The sequence below is a fragment of the Apteryx mantelli genome, chromosome 10, assembly GCF_036417845.1.
Source record: "Apteryx mantelli isolate bAptMan1 chromosome 10, bAptMan1.hap1, whole genome shotgun sequence".
In the NCBI taxonomy this organism is placed as follows: domain Eukaryota; kingdom Metazoa; phylum Chordata; class Aves; order Apterygiformes; family Apterygidae; genus Apteryx; species Apteryx mantelli.
Genome location: NC_089987.1, coordinates 16289338 through 16311444, shown reverse-complemented (window position 1 = coordinate 16311444; position 22107 = coordinate 16289338). Strand labels below are relative to the sequence as shown.

Genomic DNA, 22107 nt, shown 5'->3' with positions numbered 1-22107 from the left:
CAAGGCCAGTTTCAAAAGTAGTTCATTTGAGAACAGGTCCTACACAAGACTAACAATGTAAAAAGGTACACCTCAGAGCAGGAGCCCTTCTCTGAAGAAATGTGGACCGTAACAGTATTTTCTACTTAACAACTGTCCAAAGTCTCCTTTTAAGCACACTTGGAAATATCTACCTCCAAAACAATGGTGCTATCTTGTTAAGATTTTTTAGGTTACAAACAAGTAAGTAAATAAATATCAAACATTAGTATTGTGTATAAAATTATTCCCCCTCCCCCACCATCAACCCCCAGATATGCTCATGATCATTCATTTTTCACCTGAAAAGTAACTATTAGTGACCCTGGCGTCAATTATTAATAAAATCTCACAAAAAGCCATACTTAATAGGGAGAAACATAAAAATCTCAAGAAACAAAGGTATCTGACTTCCAAACAGAATGCCTGTTTAAGACCAAACCTCATTAGGGAGAAGTCCTCCAGGCAAACATCCTCTCATTATTTATTGTCATGGTTTAATGCAGACTCCTCAGTGTAATTCACAATCAGTTTCTAAATAAATTTCTCTGTACAGTGATGTGATACTCCTGGATCTCAGCAGCAGGGCTGGATAAATTCATCATACTTGAACCGAACAAGACCAAAATTTCACATTTCAGGGACTCAGACAACTTAGAGCCTGACAATAAAGCAACACTGAAAGGACAAGAAGCAAAACTGTGACTGACAACATATGGCTAAAAACTAAGGTAGCAGTGGCTCTACAACATAATAATCAAAGCATGACATTGCAAAGCAATCAGCAAACAACAGATGTGAATAAAGAGCTACTTATGGTGAGGAACCTTGTTATAGTGGGGCCCAGAAGCCCTGGATTCCTGTCCTTAGTTGTGACTTCTAGAGAGTCATTTGGGCCCAGGATCTCAAAAGTTTTGAGGCACTTCAATATCCTGGTGGATTTGGTCTAAGACTCCTAGTAACTCATCTCATCTGGAAATCCGGGATACTGAAACTTCTCTTCTCTTATGGGGTGCTGTGAAGGAGAGGGTGATAAAAAACATATAGAGTGTTTTTGCCACAGATCTTTCTAAGAGGATGAGAGCCTGAGGCATTTTCCTTACAAAGCTTATCACACCAAAGGGTTCATTAATGGTTACACCTCAGACAAAAAGTGCAAGACCATGATTTACATTTCTTATTGTAATAAACTGCTGAGAACGGTTAAAGAAGTTCAGAGTACCTCAGAAATTTGCATCTCTGATTAGGCCAGGGTGAAGTTCTCTTCAAGGAGAAAGTCCTCCAGTGTGATCCATTTTTCTCCTGTAGTTAAAAATTCTTGGGCTGATTCAGCGCCAGGGCTGATGAGCTGGCCTCTGGAAGCCCTCCCCAGCCTTGCTCTTGAGGAGGCTGGAGGGGCAGCGCAACGGAAAGTTTCTCTCCTCGCCAGAGGACAAGCGCACAGGCCGGTGCCTGCCAGAGCGATGACTTCTGAATCCCTCACTTGGCTCAGCGCACTGCGGTTATTACTACCCAGAAAAAAAATAAAATCATTTTCTTAAATTTCATATTTATCACTTTGCATAACAAGGTTTCTTTACTAAAGTAATAGTATAGCCAAACAAATGTAAAGCTGATCAGGATAAATAGTATGATAACTAAAACGTTTTGGTTTTTTTTCCTCTCATTTTGGTGAATAGGGATATTAATACAAAGATTGTCCCTTTTAGTGTACAGAGTCATGCCCACTCTTTGCTGAATGCACACCTATGAGACTGTGTGTGTGTGCAATAAAACCCTTAGTTTATTAAGCGGTTTTTTTTTCTATTCTGCTATGTCAGTCTAAATTCACTTTGAAGGCAGAGATGATGGAATTGTTCAATATATTGTGTGCAGAAGGTTATGACCTCTGCAATCAACCCCTGAAACACCATTGTCTTTTTACTTCTGGGACAGCTGAAATGAGTTATAAGGTAGCCTCATAAACCCATAACATTTTACTAAAGCTGAGGCCTTTGAATATGCAGTATTCAAGTGTTTTTGTGCTCTCATTTCCAAATTATTTACAATCTGTATAAGATTTCAAAAATGAAAACTGAAGATACAGTTTTTGCTGAATATCTTGTGTCTAAGCAAGGTCTCAATTCTAACCTAAAAGCTAACATGGGTGAATAGACTTATGCATGCAAAAAGTGCCACTGATTTCTGCATCCATTTGTGTAAATGGATTTGCAGGAAACAGATCTTAAAGTGACCATTACATCATCTGGCAGGAAGACGCAGGTACAATTCAGTGCTGGACCATGCTGTGGAGGACATGCCTCAGACACTGAGGCACCCTGGCCCTAGGAAGGGGTGAAATGTTGTGGCTTGAAAGGGAGCCCAGAAGGAATAGCTGTTGTTGCAGCTGATGGCACAGAAGGCTATACCATAGCTGTTGTGCTCCTCTCCTTAAACTTAGTAGAGACTGTGCTTATGCCAGCCTGGATGTCCCCTTACCCAGTAATTACCATGGAGTCAGATGCTGTGTCCTCCTCCTTCTCCTCCTCCTGATGAAGGCTCAAAAGAGCAAATCACACAGGACCGTGTAACGAACACTAACACCTATGCCACAGCCACAGCTCAAAGTCACACTAGATCCCAGGTAGTCTCTCCAACATACAATTCAGGGATAATAAATAGCGCTTTCTGCAGATTTCTTTGAGGGGAACGCCATAATCCAACACTCTGAGACTAGATCACTGTGTTAACAGCACAGGTCGTACTTGTCTAAGGAACTTGAAAAATGTCCCCTCAGGATTCTGTGAACAGATGCAACTTGATATAATATTTTCAAGGATAAAGTCTTATTTACTCATTCCTTGAAGGTACAAGACCTTTAGTAAAATGTGTTTGTTAACATAGTGAAAGGCCTGGAGTCCTAAGCTTAATCTCTCCATGCTCAGGGAAAAGCGCTCTGTCAGTGAGTTGGGAAAACCAGGCTGTCCTGCTTGCAAAATGTTCTCTTTTTTTTCCTCTACATGAATGAGTTTGTATCTGCTGATAACCCACTTCTTTCCAAGGGTTTCAGGTTTAGGATTGCCTTTGATGCTAGATGCACTGCTGGGAACAGTAAACCACTCGAACTTTGATGGAGCTACAATTATTCCCTATAGTCAGCAATTCCATTGTTTCCTCCAAAACTCTTTATCTGTGTCACTGTTTCATTTTGGGTAGGTTCCTCCCTTAATCTTTTTTGATTTAACTCATGCCAATCAGGAAAGTTACAAATCAGATAGCCTGAGGGGCATGCAATATTATAATATAAAATATACATAATTTCCTCATTCTCTGTAACATACATGACTAAAATTAGATCAACCACCACAACAACAATCTTTTCCTTTTGTCTGCTGTTTCTGTCGGCAGTTCTGCCTCATGCAGTTACTAGCAAGATAGCAGCAGTGGTAGCCTCAGTGAGAGTCACAAGAACATAGAAATATGTGTCTAGCCCAGGGTTGAGAGTTTCTTGGTCTCAGTAAGTGTTGGCGCCAATGTTTCTGATGATTTCAGCCTGTCTGGAGCATTAAACTGTTACACTGGACAGCTTAGTCTAGTAATGGTAACCTAAGCTACAAGCAGCAGGGAGGTATTTGTGCTGTGCTTTGCTTAGAGCAGTGTTCAGTGCCTGTGACACTGGCTGACAGTGACTGATTAAGATACAGGTGCTGTGGTGCTGTCAGGAAAGAATAAAGAGGACTCGGAGTGCTGTTGTTGCTCCCGGATCTCCAGCAGAGCAGCAACCAGACCCCAGTGCAGAGCAGCATCGTGCTCTACCACCTTTTCAGAGAATTACTGCCTAGCCAGCCTAAAAGCAATTAGGAACATACCATTTTTTTTAAACACAGCCTGTCCCCTCCACACAGAGTCCAAAGACTATCTATTACAGGTGATTGAATCCTCGTGCCTGGGGAGAGCACTGTGATAGGCAAGAAGAGATGAGGGAGTTGTGAGAAGGACAAAAATATGAACTCTATAATGAATCTTATCAGGAAACTGTTTGGAAGGCTATCACTGCAGCAGCCAAGACCAGGAACTAATGGGGAGAGAAGCTGAGCTACCTACTTCTGCTTTGGGGAAATGACTTCACAGGAGCAACAATACATTCTGGCACTTCTATGAATGCTGCAAATAGAGATTAGTCTTCATTTTCCATGGCTTTCACTTGCAACCTCTAAGAAGCATGCATTCAAAATTCTTCCTTGAAACCATTTTTCTGGGCACCCAAAAGCTCATGCTGTTAATGTGAATGGTGAAAAGGATTGTTTTGCTAGGTACAGACTTTTATTATGCATGTTGGTTGCGGCAAGACTTTTAAGTTTTGCTTAGTTTAATTCTTAGGGACTTTTCTCAGTACAATACGTGGCTTCTCTCCATGTACTTTTTCATCCCATCTTTGCAAGTGATGAAATAATCATTTCCCTCCTCTGTAAGGGCCATGCTGAAGCCCTCAGAAAGAGTCATATATGTCCATCCAGAATATCCAGACTTAGGGACACTCTTCAGCTCAGACCTACATTTTTGGCCTGTTAGGGTCAATTCTCCTGCTCACAGCCTGCGCAGGCAGGAATGCAAGCAGGAAAAAAAATTCTGAGCTCTCTTCAGAAATCTGAAATTCAGACCTGTGATTCTTCTTCTCATTTCTGTACCAAGCCAGGTGTCTTTCTGTCTTCCGTGCAGTGCAAGAAATGTATTTGTCCTCCATGAAGCAGGGGCCACAGGAGACTGGAAGGACTCTGTTCCTCCTGGGAGGAGGCACATGGACTTCCAGGAGCCTCAGTTCTCCAAGCCAACCTGTCTGTTTTCATCTCAGCTTTCTTAATAAATATTTATCGGGCAATTCACATTTTCCCTCCTGCTCTATCTAACAGAGCTGATTATTGCTAGGGTCAGGTGGTTACATGAGCTAATTAATATTCACAGGCAGCAGTAGGAAATAAGTGCAAACCCCATCTCCTCAGCTTTAATTACAATATCAGTGCTATCAAATTCCATGTGGATACACCTCCCACATCAGCTCTGAACAATTGCAGACATGTACACTAACAGGATCCACATCTTTAACTCATGATCTGCTGTCATTACAATATAATTACTCTAATGTATCTTTACTGTGCAACACCCGCCAAAGCTAATAACCATGGAGTATACCATGTAATTATAGGATAGAGATGTTAATATAAGCTATCCACTTACAGTGACTTGCAGTATTTCTTCTAGTCCCGTTATTTAACATATGTAGGCAACCTAACTCTGCTTTCTTTCCTACATTAACTTTATGAAATAGTTATGCTATTCCAGCACTGAAATCCACCACCACCTCCCAGTGGCACTGAATCCCCAGTGCAAGTACAGCATAAAAGTCAATAAAGTGTCAAGAAATTGGCCCACCTTTGTTAGCTCCATGGATATAGAAGAAGAATAGAAGGCAGCAAGTCAGGGAAGAACAGCTGCAGTTTGCACCTTGCTGAGCTATGGGTGAGGGTCTGGCCCTTGTGTTGGCCTTGGTTAGAGGTTAAGAGAGATTTGAAGAAAAATGCCGTATTGGCTAATTAAGTTAGGGAATACCACTTCATTAAGTGCTGATGGAGGTCAAATACAAAGGTCAGCTACTTAGGCTAGTTAGGGAGAATGGGGTAGGCTTCAAAGAGTCTTTGTGTCAAAGAGAGTGTGTTTGTATTTCACAAGAGGTAAAGGATGAGACAGTGGAAGAACTCAAAGGGGGAATTTGTCAAGTGACAAGCCATAAAGATGATTTTAGTCTCTCATTTCTACCACTGTAGAAAGTCAAGAACAAAGTGCACATTTTAAAGAGTCAAAATGGGTTGAAATTTCAGAAGTAGGTAAGTATTTACATTTGAAACTGGGTGCCTGACTCCCTTGTTATTAGGTACAGAAAAAGCTCACATTGCATTATGCAATATATTCCTGTGTCTTTCCAGAGATTTACAAAAACACTTCAGCACATCAGTTTCATCACACTCTTCTACTTTTTTTTTTATTGCAATCATTTAAAGCTGTGTAATAGTGTGTCTATTTATTTGATACATTTGGTATCTATGTGATAATCTTAATAATCACTGCAATTAACACATTACCAAGACTTCAAAAAGAGAGCTAAATTGGAATGGCATACTTTGTTGCCTATCCAAGTTGTAATTGGTGTTTAACCAATGCAGAAAGATAAACAAAAAAGAAATTAAAGAGCTGCCAGGGTGATTTTCATCTCCATATATTACCTGTCATATTTATACTGTATATGTTTGTTGATGTTCTGTAATATGATGGTAAGTTAGTTGTTTTTACAAATTAACTGTTTTGTGTCCCAGGTTTTCATACAAGGATCATAAATATTTGGTGAAAGCAATAATAATCACACTCAACTGCATAAATTATTCTTTTCCCAAATATCTTCTTCTGTTCTTGGAGAAGACTCAAGGAAACAAACAAAAATAACTCCAAAACATCTTTAAAATTAGTTTTTTCAGCATCAGCTAACCAGGATTTTCTCTAAGGACATGTAAGAGACAGTTCCTGAACCAAACTCCTTCCATGACAGTAACTTTGCATCTAAACCCAAATGAGTTTGCCTTTAGGGATAGCTCCCTGGCTGATCCCAGCTGCAAAGACCTGGGGATAATGCTGTTTTCTAAGTTTGCTAGAAGCTAGCACATAATTCTGAGTGTTGGAACCCAGGATTTGGGTCCCTGAGCACATGTATGAGAATAAGGGCAATATGTCCAGTTCACGCAGAGAACTAGACTGAGCATCTCGGGGAATTCTGGATAGGGCTTGCGGTTACACAGGGCGTCATCTCTAACTATAACAAAGGCTCCCTGTTCCTAGGGCAGAGGGCAGGAAGTTCCAGAATGGAAAAGGGAAATATTGTTCTATTTTAACATCATACTGGCATTGTCAGATGATTCATAGGCTCTGGAGAACACAGACATTACCAGCTCAGCACATCTATATACCAATCACCATTTGTCATATGTGAGTACTTCCCACAGTCCTAAAAAAGGATTTGTTTTCTGTATTATCTGCAGGAAATGTAACAAACTTCATACTGAACAGCAAAATAAAAACAGCACTTGATTGTTTTATTGAATATTTGCCTATTTACTTGGGAAAACTGCACTTTAGGATTTTTTTTTTAAATCTAATAAAAAGACCCCCACAGCTGTCTTCTTTTTTGGAGAAAAGCTGTCAACATCCAGTATCATTTTGTGCATATTGAGTAAAGTACTTGAAAGTCCCAGTTCCATTTTAATATGTGAGATGCTCTCCCATTTGTATGCAGCTGAAGAGAGTAGTTTTATCCTCATTTAGGAAAGTCATATGATGGATTTCTTGCTTTAAACAAATACCATCTCAAACTTTTCTTTTTTCTCTCTTTCCCCCAGCATACACCTTTCCTCTGTTGTTAGGCACCAGTGTGCTCAAATCTGCACATAGTGTTGACATCTCATTCATTATACAAAAAATGATGCTAGCACCATTTCTTTTTTTGATCTCCCTGTGCATGAGCTGCTGGAATAATTCCCAGATTAACTGTTTATTAATATAATTTTTGCAAAACAGTTGGTGGGGAAATTTCATTGCACAGCCTTGAATAAGGCCTTTACTGCCTTTTTCTGAATTTTCTGATTCCTGGGATTGACGGTTCTAATCCTGGCCAATGCTCTCAGGTCCGGATCCTGCAAACTCTTTACCATATAGGATTGGTCCTACTGCAACCAGAAGGCTACTGCTGGGTACTCAGTACTGATTCTTTCCTATGCGTGAGTAGGAAATTTATTTGCATTCGGGGGTACTGCAGAGCAAGGTGCACCCTGTACACGGATCCCAGGCCTGTCTTCCTACAAATGACCTGTAAATGCAGCTTTTGCATGCCAAGAGTGCAGGGCTGCACCTAGTCTGCGTGCAGGGACATAACAAGGGACAAGATACCAACCTGCAGCCCTGGCTACCTTGGCTTTTAAGTAGACTCTGTGTATAGGCACTATATATATCTCTTGATTTTTAGTAAAATTCACTCATAACTGATTTATAATGAATTACTACAATTCTTGATTTTTTATTAAATTTGTATTTTGAGAGCTGTAATTATTCTAATTTAGCACACCAAGAGCAAATGTAATCCTAATTATATGCATGCCAGAGATTGTTAATCTAAAGTGCTCTTAGCTTTCTTCTGTGTCCACACTGGACAGAAGACAAACCATTCAATGCAAACGTAGCTACATTTTCTAGTGCTAGTCAGAAGTGCTCGGTCCTTCCACAGCTATTAACTCTGAGGCAATGAAACACTGTTGGTAGCAGGGAGCATCTTTAACATCCACGACTACATAATATTTTCAGTGTTTCTGTCAAGAGGAACGATTATAGCTGTGGAGGCACAGGGAGATTTAGTGTTACTGAGTCACAAAGCTTTGAACTCTGCACACACCCTCGTTGAACATACTGTACATATGCTTCATCACATCTTCACACTATAAAACAGAGACGTCTTGTTAAAAAGCAAGATTTCTGAAGGTTACAGAACATGTAACAGCTCCAGCGTTGTACTACCACATATACTACCACTATCCTATATACTACCAAGAATCAAGCCCCAAACATTGTCACTTCCCACTCTGGATATGCCATTTCTCACAGGTTGAAAAGGACTAGCTCAAATAAGCTCAGGTGGTAAACTGCCAAGGAGAAAACAAGTTTGTAGTGATGCTAGCAACTCAGTGTAAAGGACTTGGTCCAAGGAGTGAGCACTGAATAATTCCCCAGACAGTGCTTGGAATGTATTTACTCAAATTCAGGATCTCTGCTCCATGCTTCTGTTCTGAACAAGAATAAAAAAATAAAATTTTCAAAATTTCCCATGGTATTAAAATTCTGAAAATTTTACGTTGGAAAAATTTGATTATTTTGGTGCTGATTATTTTGTCTGAAACAAACGGAGCCAACTATACAAATCCCAGATAAGCCTGGGAAACATCCCATTATGAAAGCAGCAGATGTGAGAGCCTCAGGGCTCCTGGGGTTGCTTGTTTCTCACCTGTCAATAGAGTAGGAAGCTCAGAAATAAGAAGATCCCCACCTTAACCAGCCTTCTTGGTGCCTGCAGCGCCCAAAGCACAGAGCCTCTACCAAGCAAGTTTTCCTGTGGCTGCCAGCCCTCCCCCTCCACGGGCTGGGGTGGGGGCAGAAGTTAAGGTGCTTGGTTTCACTGTTGTGGAGAGGGGAAGCAAAGCTACATGAGCCCCAGCTTGACCTCAGAAATTCAAGGTTTCCTGCTCTAGCACAGACATCAGGAAGGTCTGTGAGCTTCGGGTTCAGCTGCAGGAGCGTGGGAGTCCTGGCGTCTTGGAGTCTTAGGAAGCCCCCACAGAAGGTCCACTGCAGAGCAGTGGAAGAGGGAAACCTGCCTGTGTTTTGGCAAAAAAATATTGACCCAGTGAAATTCCTGAGAAATATTTTTGTTTTCAGTAACTCAGCATTTTCTGATGAATGATTGCTTACTGGAAAATTTCTGCCTGTTTCCAGCTGAGAGGACATTATTCTGATGGCCGTGACACATTTTGGATGAAATGAGGGAATGTTAAGTTTGGTTTTCTTGCCAAATTCTATCCTGGTAGATAATTTCCTCCTTATTTCAATCCACCTCACAATGTTAACAGAGTGCAGCTTTTTTAGCTCTCATTCTGTTTTGCAGCCCTTGTGCTGTTAAATATTTTCTGTGCTTCATCTCCTGCGTAGCTGCATTTCTCTGAGTTCAGTGGTATGTTAGAGAGTATGATATCCTTATATACGTGAGAGAGAGCTTTGGGGTTTGTAAAATCATTTGGGTTACTGCTAGATCATCAGTGCTACATGAAGGATTATTTTTAGTAGCTGAGAAGTTTTTGCATAGCAAGGTGTAATTCCACACATAATGTGACTACTGTGTATGTCAAATTATTTTATGCCATTTTGGTGCATGACTGCACTACAGAGTAGCTGTTGTATTTTTTTAGCTCCTCAGGAATATTTATTAGTATGGCAATGATACTGCATGGACTCCAGCTAAGACCCAGGCCCCCATTGTGCTAGGAACAGACAGTAAAAGGCAGTCCTTGCTCCTAAAGACCTTCCTATCTAAACAGACAAGATGTTGTCAGAGATTCATCTTTTTTCTTAAGATCATAACTGTTGCAAAACACCAACTTTGATGGTACTGAGAATTACAATGAATAGACTATAATGACACCAGCTGTGGGATGAACCCGCGTATGCAGTGAGACACCCCAAGCCAGTAAAAACACATGGGTGAAATCCTGATCCCATTGAAGTAATGTCAAAACTCCTACTGATTTTAGTGGGAGCCACCATTTCCCCTCCTTGTTCCTGTTTCACCATATGCATGTCTATATGGCATGATGAAGCATCATATACTGAGATTTCCAAATTAGCTTGGTTACTAAATGTAGAACTGCAATATTGACATATTGTTCCTGTCAGATTAATAAACCCAAACAGTGCTCTGTGCCATTGCTGTTAGATTGCTTCTAGTGCTCACTCAGAGCCTGCCCACTGGTATTTCTATGTGATATGGCATGGTGCCATGTAGACATAGCCACAGCTCTGTCGTAGCTGTGGGGTTTTTCTGTAGAACTGTATGGGAACAAGTTTTAGGCAGTGGGTTCACAAGCTGCCTAGCTGCACCAGTCTATCACAAAATCACTACTGATGGTAAGCCACAGATTTAATTACGGTCTACAATACTTCATGACCTCTTTCTCCATTAGGCAACAGTGCAGGGGCTATTCGGATAACACTGAATTCCCCTAACCTACTGTATTTCTTGCCACAAAGCCTTTCTCCAAGGAGTAGAGACTAAAAATGTTGCTGAGGTAGAGCTTATAAACAGAAGTATCTCCTATTCTGATACTGGTGATCTTGCCATGTTTTACATAATTATTTACTTACACTGAATAGTTCCCCAGCCCTAACAGAAGACTCAGGTAACTTATTTTTTATCTTTTGTAACTGATGTAATGCACATTAAAGCAGAGATAATCATGACTTCATACATTTCCAGATCTGTTTCCTGAGCATTCTGACTAGGAATGTAATATAAAAGAGGTTTGAGTGATGCTCATTTTGCACTTCTGAGTTTATCATAAGATTAACAGTCTTTTATTTTGCAGAACAAGCAGTAGCACCTCACCAAGTGTATAATCACCTCAGTCAAAAGACAAATAAGCTTTTACTTAATGTGCTAAAAATATAGTTGAGAAACCTTCGATCTCAAGGCGTGTGATAAAATAGACTGTGTTGACTGAGCAGATCAGCAGCTGCTGCTGTTCAGGCTCCTTTACCCTAACAATGCTTGTCTTTCTCTCCACCAAATTTAGAGATGATGTCAGTGTAGCCAACCCCAGGAGTTCAAAAATCAGAAGACAAACCAAAATAGAATCACAGGATTGATATCAAAGCCATGAAAGTTATTGAAACTGAGGCGTATGATTTGGGGGTCAGCCTTTAGATTTTTTAATTCATAGGAGGCAGCCTTCTCCCTTCCAGTTGTCGGCTCAGTTCTCTTGGCTGTCTGATATGCCCTATTTCAGAGTGAGAGGCAACACAGGATAATGGGAAGCACAAAGGACTGGAAGTCTATTTAAGTTTATTTAAAGCTCAGTTCTCCACCATATGTAAAGCCCTAATCCTGCAAATACCTTAACTAAATGCTTAACTTGATTCATGCAAGCAGCCCCACGGAAACCAGTGGGGGTCCTCTTCTACTTAAAGTTTGTCACTTATGTAAGATATTATTGCACATCAGAAATGTTAACCTGTGTCACAATATTAAGAATCATCTAAGAATGAAGAGGTCTGTCACTCACTTTCCCTGTGATCTTGGGCAAATCCTGAATCATTCTGTATCCTAGCTTCCTGCTCTTTTAGAAAGGGGGAAAAATATATCTCTACAAAGTACTTGGAAGCCTCCAGATAAAATATAATGACATTCAGAAAATTAATAGTATTGTATTCTTCTGATGTAAATTGAATCCTAAATAACACAGCTGGAAAGAAGACTTAAAAATCAGTTAAGAATATTTCAAAATTAGATTTCCTAGGAAAATCAAAACCATAGGATTGGGCTTGATCCGGTACACTTCTAGCCTGGCTCAGAAGCCAGAAGGGTTCATCCTGCTCAGTTGTGAGAAAGCCACACTTCTTATTTCACAGACTGGACCTCTTGCAGGGTAAGCAGGATCCTTCTCTGGATATAGGAGTTCCTGGGAGCTAGAATATCTCAGGCAGAAATTAAGTGAGTTCTGAACATTTCTTTATTTTTTTCATAGACAAAATGCTGAAATTTCTCTGACTGTTCTGAATGTAAAGTCCAATTTTTTGGAGGCAATTGTAATGTGTTAAGATGAAACAACTTGTTAGAAAAGTACTCACTTAAAATAATGGAAGGTTTTCATCTTTTATTAAACATTTGAAATGACTAAAAGATACTACCTCAGAGTGGCTTAGTTTAAAGAGGCAAACTGATACATTTTGTTAATTAGACTATTAAAAAACTCATTTAGGTGTAAATAAGTCTAGGTCATTAAATCTTAATGTACAGCGTCAAAGTGAAACTTCAGTCTTCACACTTTCTAGTAATGTTAATTCATGACCCTAAAAATTAATTAAAACAGAATTAACATCAAAGGACTTACTTTTCCCCTCCCTTTTTTAAGGAGAAGAAATGTATTGGAAGTAATAAAAAGTGCCGTTCCTGCTCAGTCCTCCTCTTATACCTTATCTCTGCCTATAAGACTGTTGAAACCGAGATGTCTCACATCAGCACTCCGGTATCAGGTAGTTTTTGTGAATATTTTTAAAGCACAGTAGAAGAGAGCAAACAAGGACAACCATTGATGTTGTCAGAAATTTTCATGGGAATAGGAACAGGCTATTTCAGTGAAATCATACATTCTAAATGAAACGCATAATAAAGGCATATTAATGAGTCAAAAATCTAATCAGACACAGCTGAAAAGGCAGGGCTAAAGTTTATCTCTTCTTAAGGCTTTTGATGATTACCACCATAAAGTCATATTTTCAATTGCTCTTAACTTTACAAAACAGAAACTATTTGGACTGAAAGTTTCCAGAAAATTTCCAAGAATCTCAGGCTGTTTTTAGAAAATTTCAGCTGACATAGTTCAGCCAATTCCATGAACAAGGAAAAGCTACCCCATTTGATTACGGAGGGATAAAAAGGTGTCTAGGGACATAAACTAGGAGAAACCTATGCAAAGGAACTGAAGACAGAATTTAGAGAAACTGAAAATCAGCAACAGAGTGCAGGGGAGGCTGAGGCTGACTGGTCAAGAAGATAGACACTTCCTGAGAAGCCTATGGATAGTGGATAACTGAAAAGAGTGAGACTGGAATGAAGGCAGAGGAGGCCAAGGTAATGGGCAAGAATCATTACTGAAAAAGGCTGCAGGGAAGAGAAGGACTCAACCATAGCCAAATGGGTGAAACTGTCCTAGCAGAGCTCACTCCAGACTTAAGAACAAATCCCAAGGACACCAGAATTCCAACACCAGTGTAAGAACAAGCTGTAATTACCATATACTTCCATACGAACAGCATATGTTACAGATCAAAATTAAAATAATCTACAGTATAATAACTAGTGAAGATTCTTTTCTTTCCTATATCCTTTAATGAGAAGTCAAAAAGTCCTTTCCTTTCCAGGTGCCTAAAATCAAGAGGATGCAGAAATGTCTGTTCTGTGTAGAGCTAGCCAGGCTTGCAATGCTGACACAACACAATGGAAAAAAGAAAGAAGAGTGAAAATCACGTGAAGATTATGGATGAGGGAGGATTTTAAGGTGGTAGCAGTGATACAAGGTGAACTATAATGAATAACTCAGTGGCAGAATGAAGGAAGAATTATACCAACTCCCACCAGTAGGGATGCTGCCCGGAGTTCTCAGGGACGTTCCCAGGGACAGTCTCAGACTCCAACATGTGACTACATTTGGTTCCTTTTAGTGACTTCTTGACACATGGACACATAAAAAGAAGGGACTTTTAAAATATTTACATTGTTTTCAGTCTTCCTGATTCACTTAGCATGCTACACCAACAAAGAAAGGACTCTATGCTTTTGTTATATTCAGACTGAATGCTCCTTGGTAGATAACAATCTTCCCACAGCAAGAAGACTGAGAAGAAACTTTTCACTGATGGACTGTATAAGATATGTAGTTTTTCTTGCACAGGTATAGTGTATGTAAATTGTTCATGATTATACATGAAGCCGTATTACAGTTACACAAGAAAAGCAATTGTTCCCACTGTACACAATCTTTGAAGTGTGTGACACATACACAATCAAGCATGACACAAGAAAATTCATCAAAGAATATTTAAAGATACCTTAGGGAGCCAGTGAGTTTTCTGATGGCTCTACAAAAGGAAGACTAATTGCATATGCATAATGCAACTGTTTTAGAAGGCTTTATTTCCATCAGTGCCTTTAGTTTTTTCTTTGGTAAATATTTAATATAGTCTACTTAAAGAAACTGATAGTAAAAAACAGGTAATTAAAGATTAATCAATCAGAAATAATTGAATGGTTTGAATATATTCAAGTTTCTTCTCAGCTATGCTTACTTGTTCATACTAATTTCCTGTTACAGCAGTAACGCATAGGAGTTCTTATCCCACCAGGAGGGCAACAGAATAATAGTAGAAAAATTTTGCTGTAAAGAGCTTATACCCTTTTTTAAGGCTTAAAATTGAGAATAAACTAATTATATTAAATAATAGGTTAAAATTACTAATAATTCTTTTGGAAAACATAGTCAATTTTTTATATTAAACAGATTTGGTTTTACTGGAACATGAGAATTTCATGTGAAATGGTATATACACCACATCCAGCTGAATGTGTTCTCAGTGAGACCAGCAAAATCAGTGGAGTTCATTGAGTGATAAAGCACATAAAGTGGTGAGATTATAATGAGTTGAACACACCCATAGAAAATTAAGAGGTACAAGCTATAGCTGAATGACAGTTACCCCAGGTAATTGAAATGCCTTGTGTTAACATGAATTATCTGTTTGTAATTACAAAAAAGGCTATTAATGATAATAGAACAAATATGTAATTTTCTATTTAGAGATTACATATTTCCTGGTGTCCATTTAATTTTAGGAAAGTCTGAAAACTTTCTAGAACTATTGCTATCCTGGAAATTCTCTTATTTAGTTTTGGAAAATGTGTAGACAGAACTAAGTAAATGCTTCTTTCTGTCATGACTTACCCAATTATCTGTTGGAGCTATGTGAGAGACAGGCTGTAGTCAGTATTCTGATATGGTCAAATTTGAAATTGCTTGATGCTTTCTTAGGTGGCTTTTTGACAGATTGTACTAGATGTATGAAAGTCCATATGGAGTTTGCTGTATTATATAATCGTGCTTTACTATCTATCAAAAAGAATCTTTAGCTAAGGTGATTTACTTTCTTGTTAAACTCAGAACAAGTGATCCTATTACTGATCTGTTTACATATTGAGTTCAAGTTTCTTCTTACTTACAACACTGTGGAGCACTTAAATTGAAATTTTTTGTTATCCATGGACAGGTAAAAATTGACGCCAAATGCCTTCCAATCAAACTATAAATCAGGATAGTTGAGACTGACAATGTTTCACTGGTATAAGCAAGAGAAGAACCAGTTTATTCTTTGCCAGCTATATGACTATGGAGCACCATTCTAATATTTCTAACTCTCTTATCACTTCACTATTGAAATAGTGACAGGATTTGTAATACTATTAGGCTTTGATGCCAAGAGCAATTCTTTTAAAGCCTGTGATACTGAATATAGGCTCTGGCAAATGATGCCTTCAGTTAGAAAGTATTAATGTGACAGAACCTTTTACAGAGAATATGTCTTGACCAAAAAGTGACAAAAGAGGGAATAGTGCTTGAACCTCTGTAACATAGCATTGAGACAGAAAAATCTCCACTGAGAATGCCTTTTTGGTACAATAATTGATCTCACTTTCATTTATAGTAATGTAAATTCCAGGGAATCATTGAAATCAATAGGAACTACAGCCATATAAGCTAGGTGTCATATGAATAGAAAAGTTGTAAGATGCTTTTATTGGGTCACATAGCTCTGCTCCATAATTTTATTTTGGCTCTAACATTTGTCAGCTCTGCTTGTCCAAACTAACTCTTAAAACAGAAATATTTTCTACAGTTTGGCAGCAATGGGCATTCTGGATTGGGTATTCACAGAGCAACTTACACAGCATTTGTCATAATGGGTCCATCTACTATTCTACAGCTTCTCTCATGGTTTATGTCTCTAGTTTATATACCCATAAAACATCTAACTGACTATGAAATGACAGTAAGAAAAAGAAAGAAGTGTTCCCTCTTCATCATATTTCTCTGACACACGAGATCTGATCATCTGTATTATCACAGCTACAAATAGTATTAGTGAACATAAATTATCCAGCCCCATTACATATAGACACATTATCTGTCTTTACGCCATTGAAAATTCCATGGACCAACTATTTTCTGCATAAAATATTTTCTTTTATTCATTCTAAATGCACTGGCCCTTAATTTCATGAGGCACTTCTTTCACTTAAGTGTGCAATGCAAAAAAAGGAAACACTGTTAGAACGTCATTGCCCCCATCAGTATTCCAAGTATTGAATCATTTTTCCTCTGCTTCCTACTCTTTCCAAACAAAACCGTTCAACGATTAGAACCTCAGTGGTGTGAACTGGTAAATGATCCAAACGAATGTCAATTTATACCTTCTGAATCTTTATAGTCTTTGAAGTCTTTTATATGTAAATGTTATTGTACATCTCACTACCTTTGTTTTTATATGTAAATCTTACTGTACATCTCACTACCTTTGTTGCCTTTTTATGAGCTTTCACAGAAGCCAGTCTATATTTCAGTCATCTCAATCAATATTTGAAACTACTGCTCTGGAAAAGAGAAACACAATTCTGAAAAAGCATCACTGTTGTATCATCATGATGTCATAGAACAAGAGCTAAAATAAATGAGAACTTACAGACTTTTAGTTATTACACTGATTTCACTAGAAACTGCCTTTTTTGTTGTTGTTCAAGAATACCCTACAGAGGCACAATGTTATTTTTATGGGGTTTGGTCCCTTTGGAAATAATTTGATCTGATAATAATTTATGATCTCTAAAAATACATCTGCAACTGTGCTCCAGTTTTCTATTGTAATGCTGCAAATTGATGGAATAACATTAATACTGATGAAATTGATAATGTTTTATGTAATTATTGCTTCACTAATCACTATATTTTCCACTGCTATCTGTACACGAGATCATTAATATGGTATATGTGTAAACATTAAGCTTAATGGAGTTAAACGATGGTATGGAAAGGCAGGATGGCTAATTAATGATCAGTCAAACAATTAGTACTCTTTCTTACTAATTCACAAGCTGTTCTGTGAGGCACTTCAGCCTTGCAGAACAAAATTCAGTGCATCTCTTAATTATAAATTAGCTAAAGACTTGTAAAATCACAGACTACCTTTTTAACCTCCTGCTACTATGGACTGTTTTTAAGCTTCTCAAGAAGATTTTCTCTCATCAAAAGAAAATGTAATTCAAATAATAGCTTTTCTACTACCTTTACTGGTTGCTTTTAAGTGAATATTTGACCGATGAGACCTAGTCAAGTTTTACATTTAAGCGACACTTAATGAAAAAGTAGATCAGCCTTAAATGGTTCTTAATTGGTTTCTGTGATAGGTCTGTATTGGTACTTAGCACAGGATTGAATTTCACACTAAAGGCTTATTTCTACTAACCCTTACTCATGCTGAGTATCTTTTCCTCCCTTGTGCACAGTCTCATTGACTTTGTACAGAGCAATTTTCTTTCTCCATTCGACAATTCTGAATCATTTTCTCCTTAATTTTTATAAAACAACAAAATATTTTTATAGACCATTTAAATCCTTGAACTGAGTAAATTCATTCTAACTTTCTTTTCTCTCCTTTGCAATCTATGTGGCAAGCCATAAAATGCATCCATATGACTTAAAAATATTACATTCACTGCTTTCATCTTGTATATAAACCTTAAAATACCACCCTATGCCCTCTCAAATGCAATTCCCAGATTTCCCAGAATTGTGAAATCAGTGCAAGATCTCCAAAGGTTCTTTTATTAATCTCACAGTCTTTGAGCCAAATATCAACCCATTTTGTTTGCACTGCAGTTTTAGTACAACATCATATTTATGTCTCTTGATTTTTCAGGATAGTTCTCTAGACTATTCCAGTTACTGCCCTTAATCTACTACATACTACTGTAGTATTTTGGGGATAATAAAAATTTCAGCCAAAGTATTATTCTACAAAACCTAAAGTCAAGGCATATTGTTCAAGATATTTCAACAAATACTCACTTGGGGCAAAACTCAAAGACTTTTTAGTCTGTTTGGCCTGATCTTTGATATATCACAGGTCAGTAGAACTGCTCTTTTGAATTTAAAAAATAGTTTCTGTATGAAATGTTTATTTTTCTAGTGGTAAAGAACAATATTTCAGTTAATAAATTATAATTTATAATCCTAAGGGCAAGAACAACATCTTGTAGAGCATCTGTACCTTCAAGACATAGACTGGAACTTTAAAGCTGAGATAAACAAGGTATAGTATGTAGAAAATCCACGTTTAGAACCATTTTTTAAATTCTTCATTGAAGATCTTATAGGCCCTTATGTGATATCGCATACTTGGTCTGAAGGAAGATGCTATAATGCTATAATTGCTGTAATGATCCCCCAGGACAGGCATTTCCCATGTGTTTGACAGCATCATCAAAAGAAGCCTGGGCATTACTTCTTACAGCTTGACCTAATGTGCCACAGTAGGTGTTTGACATTGCTGAACAAATGGTCACATCACAGGCAAGCCAGACTGAAGCAAAGTCACCTCGTCTTAACCAGAAGTCAGGGAGGTTGCAATGCAGAGACTGTGCATCAGTGAAGGACACTTAAAAAGGCAGAAAGGAAACACAGTGAAAACAAGGAAAGGAGAGCCTAATATAAGACAAAAAATAGAAACTGCTACTGAAATATCAAGAAGTGCTCTGCTCTTACAAATATACTTGATATATATTCTTTCTAAACCCATTGAGATAAGGGAGAAATGTGTATTTTAAACACTGTGCGGTTGTGAAATTAGAATGCTTAAGATGGTTCAGTCCTGTCACAGCAAGGAAGACTAATCATGTTGCACAGAATTTAAAACAACCAGTGTCCCAAACAACGAATGCATTGAAGGAGAATTCCATGGCGAAAGTGGCATTTTGCAAGGTGTCACTAACTGCCATCTCCCCCATTATAACACAAGATGATGTCCATAACTGAAATATTTATTTGGTGGTCCATCCATTCAAAAACTGACTTGCAAATTGCCTTGACTAATCAATACCAAGAACCTAATGAATTAAATTTAAGACATTTTTATAATTTTGGAGTTTCACATATGGCTAACATTTAAATATCCTATTGTCCTAATGATCCTTTCACTCATTGTTTTTCATTAACTGAAAGTGGCTCGATACTTTTCATTACCTAGAAAAATCTAATATCATTTTTAGAGCTTTGGAAAATAGTGCTAGCTCTCTAAGTAGACAAAACAGGAGATAAAACATCGAGATGTCTGATGGCCTATAATGAGCTTATACAGCTTCATCATCTATTGGATTTCATTAATGTGGGTGATACTGAGCAATCCAGGGCAAGTCATCTGTCTCTAACCCTTAAAAGTTTTGAAGGTATTTCTCTGGGCTCTAGGCACTGCAGTCCTCAGGAGTCCCAGCAAATTTGGCCAAATAATGACTTCCATGATTAAAATCAAAACATTTGGATTATGATATTCAAAATAATTCCAAGAGATATATTAGGCATAACATATTAGGCATATATTCAAGGCACCTGGAGAGAGCTTGCTTTTCCAGTGCCCCTTGGGCATGACTCAACTGGCATCCAAAATGCTAGTCATTTTTAAAGTCTTGTCCATAATTTTTAATAACTTATGGGATATTATTCACTCTTTCAAAATACCTCCTATATATTAAGAGGCACAAGTATATTAATATATATTTTTAAATACACTTCACACATACTTTCCACTGACTCCTTCTGCAGGTGTTCCTGCTGAAGAGGGTTGAACTGAAAGACTAAAAACAGCAACAACAAAATTTTGTTCCATAGTATGCCACAAAAAGAAAATAATGCAAATGTAATGTAGCAAAAACAAACATGAGGAATAGTATACGGAACAGTCATCATGTCAGAGACTTCTGGCTGCATCTGGAAATATATCAATAAAATATAAAAGAATAGATTAAAAACAAAAATTATATTATGTGCCATTAATTTTCAAGCCAATGATGGTAACACAGTGATAACTAGCATTTGAAATGCTTTTCACTATTTGGGTAAAGTTTAAGCAACTGTTTTATGGTCATTCTTCTACTACTGATTTAAACAAATTTGATTTCAATATGAACCTTGCCACTTGAAATATGCCATAAAGAGGAAGTAGAGAAAGAGCTGAGGAAACAGAAATGCAACGTTTTGGAGAATTGTACCTACTTGCTCCAGCAGAATGAATGTGTCATGATTAATAGTAATGATCACTTTGAACCATTACTGTGTGTATTCATCTGCCAGCAGACATTTAAGCCGCTTTCATGTGGCCTGAACAGCAAATTATTCTGGCAGTTCTGTAAGTGCTTTACTTTCCAGATAACCCTACTATATTCTAGGAAAATTAACTCTTCTTAATCTGAATTACAATTAAAAAAAAATCTTGTATGGTTTTCTTGATAGAATAGTCTGTTATGTCTGTTATGTCAAAACCTACTGAGAATTTTTAATTTGTTGATCATTAACCCAGCAGACTTGAATGCCTCAGATAGAGCTGTCAGTGTCTTCTGGGTCAATGCAGATGCTCTGCATGTGTTATAAATCCATAAACTAAAAACCTCTTTGAACCTGCTTATAACCTGTTATGAAGGCTGACTAAAATTCCTTTCCTATGGAATTTTAAGTTGATATTTTTACCTTTAATACTTCCCACTGTGCAAAAGAAAAAAAGGAAATCTGAATATTCCCCTGAGAGACTTAAATACAGCGATATGACAGGAGATAGCTGAGGGAACAGATAACCGACTGGAAATTTTCCCATGGTTTAAACTCTTCTATGTTAAAAGCAACTGAAATTAGGGGAAGTGTTAAAAATGTAGGAATACAAAAAGTGTACTCACATTGTGTATATATGTTGGCAGTCTTGATAAAAAGGCTTCATTAAAAGCTCTCAAGCCACAGTTTGTGGCTATTGACTCTTGTTATGTCATCTACTGAGAAGAGTTTGGCTCCATCATCTTTGCCACTCCTCTTCAAGTAGATGCTGGCTGCTATTAGATTGTTTCTCAGCATCTTTGCCAGATTAAACAAGCTCATCTCCCTCAACCTCTCTTCATAGCTCTGATGCTCAAGGCCCCTAACAATCTTGGCAGACCTCTGATGGATCCTCTCCAGTCTCTCAACATCCCTCTTCATCTGGAGGGCCTGAAACTAGACATGGTGTTTGACGTGCAGCCTCACCAGCACAAAGCAGACAGGGATAATATCATCCCTCAGGTGCTGGCCATGCTCTTCCTAATGTCGCCGAGTACGCAATTTGCCTTATTCACAGTAAGAGGGCACTGCTAGTTCATGTTCACTCTTGCATCCCCTGTAACCCCAAGTCCTTCCCAACAGGGTTGGCTGCTGCTCAGTCTGTACCTAGGCATGGGATTATTCCACCCCACTACAAAACTTTGCCCTTTGCCCTGGTGATCTTTATGAGGCATCTGTTGGTCAAATCCTCAAATTTTTCCATGTTCCTCTGCATTGGAAGCTCTATCATTTGGCAGGTTCCACCCCCAGTTTAGTATCATCTGCAAACTGGCCGACTGTGTATTCATTTGCA

The 22107-nt window shown here is 38.2% G+C and overlaps 1 long non-coding RNA gene across 1 annotated transcript in view; it reads right to left on the bottom strand.

Moving 5' to 3' along the window:
• Nucleotides 1–385: 385 nt before the first annotated feature.
• LOC106483210 (uncharacterized) overlaps nucleotides 386–22107 on the bottom strand; it is a 29688-nt gene continuing 7966 nt past the window's right edge. Inside the window, exons 2-3 of the long non-coding RNA XR_001292330.2 lie at nucleotides 1241–1526; nucleotides 386–1033 (exon numbers count right to left, since the gene is read on the bottom strand). This is a non-coding gene — a long non-coding RNA (uncharacterized lncRNA). The remainder of the gene's footprint in view (nucleotides 1034–1240; nucleotides 1527–22107) is intronic.